Raw genomic sequence first — 11,456 nt, forward strand, 5'->3', positions numbered from 1 at the left:
CATTCCCACTAGCACTATCAGATGCTAGGAAGGAAACACAACATCGTTGACGACAATTTTTCATTCGACTTCAATCCCTTCCTTGGATCTGATATGGGCTGGTGTAAAGCAAAAACTAGCACTATTAGATGCTATGGAGGGTATTCTCACCATCAGTTGTGTGCCTTGAATTTAATTCCAGTCAGGCGTCTTCCCTTCCTTGTATGTGCTACGTGCTGGTGTAAATCTTCAATTAGCACTATCACATGCTAGGAATGGAAAAGTTCTACCACTTGGATAGTTGTAGTATATTTACTACATCTATATGTCTGCTAATTTCATTTGGAAGAAGCTACAGTACTCGTGTTTTAATCTATGCTGTCTTTCTTTGTATCTAGTACGTACTGGTTTTAAAAACTATATTAGCACTATTAGATGCTTAGGATGGCGTGTGGAGCAATCATCAAAATCGGCAAACAACTGTCTGAAGCATGCCTGAAAGTGTACTGCTAAAACTCTGCCAATGCCTATATTTCTTCTTTGTGTAGAGGAGGATATATACGTTTCATTCATTAGTCTTTTGTTTTGGACTCACCAGTGATTATTTCAAAAAAGAAAACACAGCAGGAGTTCACACAGAGTAAACATTTTCCACGCTTCTACTCGATAGACACATTTTCCTCAACTGTCAATCCAAGCCTAAAGACTTTTCGAATGGTGTCATTTTACCCACATATAAACAGCCAGTGTTATACTTTTTCCACTGCCTCTTACATCCTTCCTTGTATCTAGTACGTGCTGGTCTTTTCATTCCCACTAGCACTATCAGATGCTAGGAAGGAAACACAACATCGTTGACGACAATTTTTCATTCGACTTCAATCCCTTCCTTGGATCTGATATGGGCTGGTGTAAAGCAAAAACTAGCACTATGCTAGGGAGGGTATTCTCACCATCAGTTGTGTGCCTTGAATTTACTTCCAGTCAGGCGTCTTCCCTTCCTTGTATGTGCTACGTGCTGGTGTAAATTTTCAATTAGCACTATCACATGCTAGGAAAGGAAAAGTTCTACCACCCATACTTGGATAGTTGTTTAATATCTACTACATCTATACTTCTGCTAATTTTACCTGGAAGGAGCTACAGTAGTCGTGATTTAGTCTATGCTGTCTTTCTTTGTATCTAGTACGTGCTGGTATTAAAAACTATATTAGCACTATTAGATGCTTAGGATTGCGTGTGGAGCAATCATCAAAATCGGCAAACAACTGTCTGAAGCATGCCTGAGAGTGTACTGCTAAAACTCTGCCAATGCCTATATTTCTTCTTTGTATAGAGGAGGATATATACGTTTCATTCATTAGTCTTTTGTTTTGGACTCACCAGTGATTATTTCAAAAAAGAAAACACAGCAGGAGTTCACACAGAGTAAACATTTTCCACGCTTCTACTCGATAGACACATTTTCCTCAACTGTCAATCCAAGCCTAAAGAATTTTCGATTGGTGTCATTTTACCCACATATAAACAGCCAGTGTTATACTTTTTCCACTGCCTCTTACATCCTTCCTTGTATCTAGTACGTGCTGGTCTTTTCATTCCCACTAGCACTATCAGATGCTAGGAAGGAAACACAACATCGTTGACGACAATTTTTCATTCGACTCCAATCCCTTCCTTGGATCTGATATGGGCTGGTGTAAAGCAAAAACTAGCACTATTAGATGCTATGGAGGGTATTCTCACCATCAGTTGTGTGCCTTGAATTTACTTCCAGTCAGGCGTCTTCCCTTCCTTGTATGTGCTACGTGCTGGTGTAAATCTTCAATTAGCACTATCACATGCTAGGAAAGGAAAAGTTCTACCACCCATACTTGGATAGTTGTAGTATATTTACTACATTTATAGGTCCGCTAATTTCACCTGGAAGAAGCTACAGTAGTCGTGATTTAGTCTATGCTGTCTTTCTTTGTATCTAGTACGTACTGGTTTTAAAAACTATATTAGCACTATTAGATGCTTAGGATGGCGTGTGGAGCAATCATCAAAATCGGCAAACAACTGTCTGAAGCATGCCTGAAAGTGTACTGCTAAAACTCTGCCAATGCCTATATTTCTTCTTTGTGTAGAGGAGGATATATACGTTTCATTCATTAGTCTTTTGTTTTGGACTCACCAGTGATTATTTCAAAAAAGAAAACACAGCAGGAGTTCACACAGAGTAAACATTTTCCACGCTTCTACTCGATAGACACATTTTCCTCAACTGTCAATCCAAGCCTAAAGACTTTTCGAATGGTGTCATTTTACCCACATATAAACAGCCAGTGTTATACTTTTTCCACTGCCTCTTACATCCTTCCTTGTATCTAGTACGTGCTGGTCTTTTCATTCCCACTAGCACTATCAGATGCTAGGAAGGAAACACAACATCGTTGACGACAATTTTTCATTGGACTTCAATCCCTTCCTTGGATCTGATATGGGCTGGTGTAAAGCAAAAACTAGCACTATGCTAGGGAGGGTATTCTCACCATCAGTTGTGTGCCTTGAATTTACTTCCAGTCAGGCGTCTTCCCTTCCTTGTATGTGCTACGTGCTGGTGTAAATTTTCAATTAGCACTATCACATGCTAGGAAAGGAAAAGTTCTACCACCCATACTTGGATAGTTGTTTAATATCTACTACATCTATACTTCTGCTAATTTTACCTGGAAGGAGCTACAGTAGTCGTGATTTAGTCTATGCTGTCTTTCTTTGTATCTAGTACGTGCTGGTATTAAAAACTATATTAGCACTATTAGATGCTTAGGATTGCGTGTGGAGCAATCATCAAAATCGGCAAACAACTGTCTGAAGCATGCCTGAGAGTGTACTGCTAAAACTCTGCCAATGCCTATATTTCTTCTTTGTATAGAGGAGGATATATACGTTTCATTCATTAGTCTTTTGTTTTGGACTCACCAGTGATTATTTCAAAAAAGAAAACACAGCAGGAGTTCACACAGAGTAAACATTTTCCACGCTTCTCCTCGATAGACACATTTTCCTCAACTGTCAATCCAAGCCTAAAGACTTTTCGATTGGTGTCATTTTACCCACATATAAACAGCCAGTGTTATACTTTTTCCACTGCCTCTTACATCCTTCCTTGTATCTAGTACGTGCTGGTCTTTTCATTCCCACTAGCACTATCAGATGCTAGGAAGGAAACACAACATCGTTGACGACAATTTTTCATTCGACTCCAATCCTTTCCTTGGATCTGATATGGGCTGATGTAAAGCAAAAACTAGCACTATTAGATGCTATGGAGGGTATTCTCACCATCAGTTGTGTGCCTTGAATTTAATTCCAGTCAGGCGTCTTCCCTTCCTTGTATGTGCTACGTGCTGGTGTAAATCTTCAATTAGCACTATCACATGCTAGGAAAGGAAAAGTTCTACCACCCATACTTGGATAGTTGTAGTATATTTACTACATCTATAGGTCCGCTAATTTCATTTGGAAGAAGCTACAGTACTCGTGTTTTAATCTATGCTGTCTTTCTTTGTATCTAGTACGTGCTGGTTTTAAATACTATATTAGCACTATTAGATGCTTAGGATGGCGTGTGGAGCAATTATCAAAATCGGCAAACAACTGTCTGAAGCATGCCTAAAAGTGTACTGCTAAAACTCTGCCAATGCCTATATTTCTTCTTTGTATAGAGGAGGATATATACGTTTCATTCATTAGTCTTTTGTTTTGGACTCACCAGTGATTATTTCAAAAAAGAAAACACAGCAGGAGTTCACACAGAGTAAACATTTTCCACGCTTCTACTCGATAGACACATTTTCCTCAACTGTCAATCCAAGCCTAAAGACTTTTCGAGTGGTGTCATTTTCCCCACATATAAACAGCCAGTGTTATACTTTTTCCACTGCCTCTTACATCCTTCCTTGTATCTAGTACGTGCTGGTCTTCTCAGTCCCAATAGCACTATCAGATGCTAGGAAGGAAACACAACATCGTTGACGACAATTTTTCATTCGACTTCAATCCCTTCCTTGGATCTGATATGGGCTGGTGTAAAGCAAAAACTAGCACTATTAGATGCTAGGGAGGGTATTCTCACCATCAGTTGTGTGCCTTGAATTTACTTCCAGTCAGGCGTCTTCCCTTCCTTGTATGTGCTACGTGCTGGTGTAAATCTTCAATTAGCACTATCACATGCTAGGAAAGGAAAAGTTCTACCACCCATACTTGGATAGTTGTAGTATATTTACTACATCTATAGGTCCGCTAATTTTACCTGGAAGAAGCTACAGTAGTCGTGATTTAGTCTATGCTGTCTTTCTTTGTATCTAGTACGTGCTGGTTTTAAAAACTATATTAGCACTATTAGATGCTTAGGATGGCGTGTGGAGCAATCATCAAAATCGGCAAACAACTGTCTGAAGCATGCCTGAAAGTGTACTGCTAAAACTCTGCCAATGCCTATATTTCTTCTTTGTGTAGAGGAGGATATATACGTTTCATTCATTAGTCTTTTGTTTTGGACTCACCAGTGATTATTTCAAAAAAGAAAACACAGCAGGAGTTCACACAGAGTAAAAATTTTCCACGCTTCTACTCGATAGACACATTTTTCTCAACTGTCAATCCAAGCCTAAAGACTTTTTGAGTGGTGTCATTTTACCCACATATAAACAGCCAGTGTTATACTTTTTCCACTGCCTCTTACATCCTTCCTTGTATCTAGTACGTGCTGGTCTTTTCAGTCCCACTAGCACTATCAGATGCTAGGAAGGAAACACAACATCGTTGACGACAATTTTTCATTCGACTTCAATCCCTTCCTTGGATCTGATATGGGCTGGTGTAAAGCAAAAACTAGCACTATTAGATGCTAGGGAGGGTATTCTCACCATCAGTTGTGTGCCTTGAATTTAATTCCAGTCAGGCGTCTTCCCTTCCTTGTATGTGCTACGTGCTGGTGTAAATCTTCAATTAGCACTATCACATGCTAGGAAAGGAAAAGTTCTACCACCCATACTTGGATAGTTGTAGTATATTTACTACATCTATAGGTCCGCTAATTTTACCTGGAAGAAGCTACAGTAGTCGTGATTTAGTCTATGCTGTCTTTCTTTGTATCTAGTACGTGCTGGTTTTAAAAACTATATTAGCACTATTAGATGCTTAGGATGGCGTGTGGAGTAATTATCAAAATCGGCAAACAACTGTCTGAAGCATGCCTAAAAGTGTACTGCTAAAACTCTGCCAATGCCTATATTTCTTCTTTGTGTAGAGGAGGATATATACGTTTCATTCATTAGTCTTTTGTTTTGGACTCACCAGTGATTATTTCAAAAAAGAAAACACAGCAGGAGTTCACACAGAGTAAACATTTTCCACGCTTCTACTCAATAGACACATTTTTCTCAACTGTCAATCCAAGCCTAAAGACTTTTCGAGTGGTGTCATTTTCCCCACATATAAACATCCAGTGTTATACTTTTTCCACTGCCTCTTACATCCTTCCTTGTATCTAGTACGTGCTGGTCTTTTCATTCCCACTAGCACTATCAGATGCTAGGAAGGAAACACAACATCGTTGACGACAATTTTTCATTCGACTTCAATCCCTTCCTTGGATCTGATATGGGCTGGTGTAAAGCAAAAACTAGCACTATTAGATGCTATGGAGGGTATTCTCACCATCAGTTGTGTGCCTTGAATTTAATTCCAGTCAGGCGTCTTCCCTTCCTTGTATGTGCTACGTGCTGGTGTAAATCTTCAATTAGCACTATCACATGCTAGGAATGGAAAAGTTCTACCACTTGGATAGTTGTAGTATATTTACTACATCTATATGTCTGCTAATTTCATTTGGAAGAAGCTACAGTACTCGTGTTTTAATCTATGCTGTCTTTCTTTGTATCTAGTACGTACTGGTTTTAAAAACTATATTAGCACTATTAGATGCTTAGGATGGCGTGTGGAGCAATCATCAAAATCGGCAAACAACTGTCTGAAGCATGCCTGAAAGTGTACTGCTAAAACTCTGCCAATGCCTATATTTCTTCTTTGTGTAGAGGAGGATATATACGTTTCATTCATTAGTCTTTTGTTTTGGACTCACCAGTGATTATTTCAAAAAAGAAAACACAGCAGGAGTTCACACAGAGTAAACATTTTCCACGCTTCTACTCGATAGACACATTTTCCTCAACTGTCAATCCAAGCCTAAAGACTTTTCGAATGGTGTCATTTTACCCACATATAAACAGCCAGTGTTATACTTTTTCCACTGCCTCTTACATCCTTCCTTGTATCTAGTACGTGCTGGTCTTTTCATTCCCACTAGCACTATCAGATGCTAGGAAGGAAACACAACATCGTTGACGACAATTTTTCATTGGACTTCAATCCCTTCCTTGGATCTGATATGGGCTGGTGTAAAGCAAAAACTAGCACTATGCTAGGGAGGGTATTCTCACCATCAGTTGTGTGCCTTGAATTTACTTCCAGTCAGGCGTCTTCCCTTCCTTGTATGTGCTACGTGCTGGTGTAAATTTTCAATTAGCACTATCACATGCTAGGAAAGGAAAAGTTCTACCACCCATACTTGGATAGTTGTTTAATATCTACTACATCTATACTTCTGCTAATTTTACCTGGAAGGAGCTACAGTAGTCGTGATTTAGTCTATGCTGTCTTTCTTTGTATCTAGTACGTGCTGGTATTAAAAACTATATTAGCACTATTAGATGCTTAGGATTGCGTGTGGAGCAATCATCAAAATCGGCAAACAACTGTCTGAAGCATGCCTGAGAGTGTACTGCTAAAACTCTGCCAATGCCTATATTTCTTCTTTGTATAGAGGAGGATATATACGTTTCATTCATTAGTCTTTTGTTTTGGACTCACCAGTGATTATTTCAAAAAAGAAAACACAGCAGGAGTTCACACAGAGTAAACATTTTCCACGCTTCTACTCGATAGACACATTTTCCTCAACTGTCAATCCAAGCCTAAAGAATTTTCGATTGGTGTCATTTTACCCACATATAAACAGCCAGTGTTATACTTTTTCCACTGCCTCTTACATCCTTCCTTGTATCTAGTACGTGCTGGTCTTTTCATTCCCACTAGCACTATCAGATGCTAGGAAGGAAACACAACATCGTTGACGACAATTTTTCATTCGACTCCAATCCCTTCCTTGGATCTGATATGGGCTGGTGTAAAGCAAAAACTAGCACTATTAGATGCTATGGAGGGTATTCTCACCATCAGTTGTGTGCCTTGAATTTACTTCCAGTCAGGCGTCTTCCCTTCCTTGTATGTGCTACGTGCTGGTGTAAATCTTCAATTAGCACTATCACATGCTAGGAAAGGAAAAGTTCTACCACCCATACTTGGATAGTTGTAGTATATTTACTACATTTATAGGTCCGCTAATTTCACCTGGAAGAAGCTACAGTAGTCGTGATTTAGTCTATGCTGTCTTTCTTTGTATCTAGTACGTACTGGTTTTAAAAACTATATTAGCACTATTAGATGCTTAGGATGGCGTGTGGAGCAATCATCAAAATCGGCAAACAACTGTCTGAAGCATGCCTGAAAGTGTACTGCTAAAACTCTGCCAATGCCTATATTTCTTCTTTGTGTAGAGGAGGATATATACGTTTCATTCATTAGTCTTTTGTTTTGGACTCACCAGTGATTATTTCAAAAAAGAAAACACAGCAGGAGTTCACACAGAGTAAACATTTTCCACGCTTCTACTCGATAGACACATTTTCCTCAACTGTCAATCCAAGCCTAAAGACTTTTCGAATGGTGTCATTTTACCCACATATAAACAGCCAGTGTTATACTTTTTCCACTGCCTCTTACATCCTTCCTTGTATCTAGTACGTGCTGGTCTTTTCATTCCCACTAGCACTATCAGATGCTAGGAAGGAAACACAACATCGTTGACGACAATTTTTCATTGGACTTCAATCCCTTCCTTGGATCTGATATGGGCTGGTGTAAAGCAAAAACTAGCACTATGCTAGGGAGGGTATTCTCACCATCAGTTGTGTGCCTTGAATTTACTTCCAGTCAGGCGTCTTCCCTTCCTTGTATGTGCTACGTGCTGGTGTAAATTTTCAATTAGCACTATCACATGCTAGGAAAGGAAAAGTTCTACCACCCATACTTGGATAGTTGTTTAATATCTACTACATCTATACTTCTGCTAATTTTACCTGGAAGGAGCTACAGTAGTCGTGATTTAGTCTATGCTGTCTTTCTTTGTATCTAGTACGTGCTGGTATTAAAAACTATATTAGCACTATTAGATGCTTAGGATTGCGTGTGGAGCAATCATCAAAATCGGCAAACAACTGTCTGAAGCATGCCTGAGAGTGTACTGCTAAAACTCTGCCAATGCCTATATTTCTTCTTTGTATAGAGGAGGATATATACGTTTCATTCATTAGTCTTTTGTTTTGGACTCACCAGTGATTATTTCAAAAAAGAAAACACAGCAGGAGTTCACACAGAGTAAACATTTTCCACGCTTCTCCTCGATAGACACATTTTCCTCAACTGTCAATCCAAGCCTAAAGAATTTTCGATTGGTGTCATTTTACCCACATATAAACAGCCAGTGTTATACTTTTTCCACTGCCTCTTACATCCTTCCTTGTATCTAGTACGTGCTGGTCTTTTCATTCCCACTAGCACTATCAGATGCTAGGAAGGAAACACAACATCGTTGACGACAATTTTTCATTCGACTCCAATCCTTTCCTTGGATCTGATATGGGCTGATGTAAAGCAAAAACTAGCACTATTAGATGCTATGGAGGGTATTCTCACCATCAGTTGTGTGCCTTGAATTTAATTCCAGTCAGGCGTCTTCCCTTCCTTGTATGTGCTACGTGCTGGTGTAAATCTTCAATTAGCACTATCACATGCTAGGAAAGGAAAAGTTCTACCACCCATACTTGGATAGTTGTAGTATATTTACTACATCTATAGGTCCGCTAATTTCATTTGGAAGAAGCTACAGTACTCGTGTTTTAATCTATGCTGTCTTTCTTTGTATCTAGTACGTGCTGGTTTTAAATACTATATTAGCACTATTAGATGCTTAGGATGGCGTGTGGAGCAATTATCAAAATCGGCAAACAACTGTCTGAAGCATGCCTAAAAGTGTACTGCTAAAACTCTGCCAATGCCTATATTTCTTCTTTGTATAGAGGAGGATATATACGTTTCATTCATTAGTCTTTTGTTTTGGACTCACCAGTGATTATTTCAAAAAAGAAAACACAGCAGGAGTTCACACAGAGTAAACATTTTCCACGCTTCTACTCGATAGACACATTTTCCTCAACTGTCAATCCAAGCCTAAAGACTTTTCGAGTGGTGTCATTTTCCCCACATATAAACAGCCAGTGTTATACTTTTTCCACTGCCTCTTACATCCTTCCTTGTATCTAGTACGTGCTGGTCTTCTCAGTCCCAATAGCACTATCAGATGCTAGGAAGGAAACACAACATCGTTGACGACAATTTTTCATTCGACTTCAATCCCTTCCTTGGATCTGATATGGGCTGGTGTAAAGCAAAAACTAGCACTATTAGATGCTAGGGAGGGTATTCTCACCATCAGTTGTGTGCCTTGAATTTACTTCCAGTCAGGCGTCTTCCCTTCCTTGTATGTGCTACGTGCTGGTGTAAATCTTCAATTAGCACTATCACATGCTAGGAAAGGAAAAGTTCTACCACCCATACTTGGATAGTTGTAGTATATTTACTACATCTATAGGTCCGCTAATTTTACCTGGAAGAAGCTACAGTAGTCGTGATTTAGTCTATGCTGTCTTTCTTTGTATCTAGTACGTGCTGGTTTTAAAAACTATATTAGCACTATTAGATGCTTAGGATGGCGTGTGGAGCAATCATCAAAATCGGCAAACAACTGTCTGAAGCATGCCTGAAAGTGTACTGCTAAAACTCTGCCAATGCCTATATTTCTTCTTTGTGTAGAGGAGGATATATACGTTTCATTCATTAGTCTTTTGTTTTGGACTCACCAGTGATTATTTCAAAAAAGAAAACACAGCAGGAGTTCACACAGAGTAAAAATTTTCCACGCTTCTACTCGATAGACACATTTTTCTCAACTGTCAATCCAAGCCTAAAGACTTTTTGAGTGGTGTCATTTTACCCACATATAAACAGCCAGTGTTATACTTTTTCCACTGCCTCTTACATCCTTCCTTGTATCTAGTACGTGCTGGTCTTTTCATTCCCACTAGCACTATCAGATGCTAGGAAGGAAACACAACATCGTTGACGACAATTTTTCATTCGACTTCAATCCCTTCCTTGGATCTGATATGGGCTGGTGTAAAGCAAAAACTAGCACTATTAGATGCTAGGGAGGGTATTCTCACCATCAGTTGTGTGCCTTGAATTTAATTCCAGTCAGGCGTCTTCCCTTCCTTGTATGTGCTACGTGCTGGTGTAAATCTTCAATTAGCACTATCACATGCTAGGAAAGGAAAAGTTCTACCACCCATACTTGGATAGTTGTAGTATATTTACTACATCTATAGGTCCGCTAATTTTACCTGGAAGAAGCTACAGTAGTCGTGATTTAGTCTATGCTGTCTTTCTTTGTATCTAGTACGTGCTGGTTTTAAAAACTATATTAGCACTATTAGATGCTTAGGATGGCGTGTGGAGTAATTATCAAAATCGGCAAACAACTGTCTGAAGCATGCCTAAAAGTGTACTGCTAAAACTCTGCCAATGCCTATATTTCTTCTTTGTGTAGAGGAGGATATATACGTTTCATTCATTAGTCTTTTGTTTTGGACTCACCAGTGATTATTTCAAAAAAGAAAACACAGCAGGAGTTCACACAGAGTAAACATTTTCCACGCTTCTACTCAATAGACACATTTTTCTCAACTGTCAATCCAAGCCTAAAGACTTTTCGAGTGGTGTCATTTTCCCCACATATAAACAGCCAGTGTTATACTTTTTCCACTGCCTCTTACATCCTTCCTTGTATCTAGTACGTGCTGGTCTTCTCAGTCCCACTAGCACTATCAGATGCTAGGAAGGAAACACAACATCGTTGACGACAATTTTTCATTCGACTTCAATCCCTTCCTTGGATCTGATATGGGCTGGTGTAAAGCAAAAACTAGCACTATTAGATGCTAGGGAGGGTATTCTCACCATCAGTTGTGTGCCTTGAATTTACTTCCAGTCAGGCGTCTTCCCTTCCTTGTATGTGCTACGTGCTGGTGTAAATCTTCAATTAGCACTATCACATGCTAGGAAAGGAAAAGTTCTACCACCCATACTTGGATAGTTGTAGTATATTTACTACATCTATAGGTCCGCTAATTTTACCTGGAAGAAGCTACAGTAGTCGTGATTTAGTCTATTCTGTCTTTCTTTGTATCTAGTAC

This window comes from Liolophura sinensis, chromosome 13, assembly GCF_032854445.1.
Source record: "Liolophura sinensis isolate JHLJ2023 chromosome 13, CUHK_Ljap_v2, whole genome shotgun sequence".
Classification (NCBI taxonomy): domain Eukaryota; kingdom Metazoa; phylum Mollusca; class Polyplacophora; order Chitonida; family Chitonidae; genus Liolophura; species Liolophura sinensis.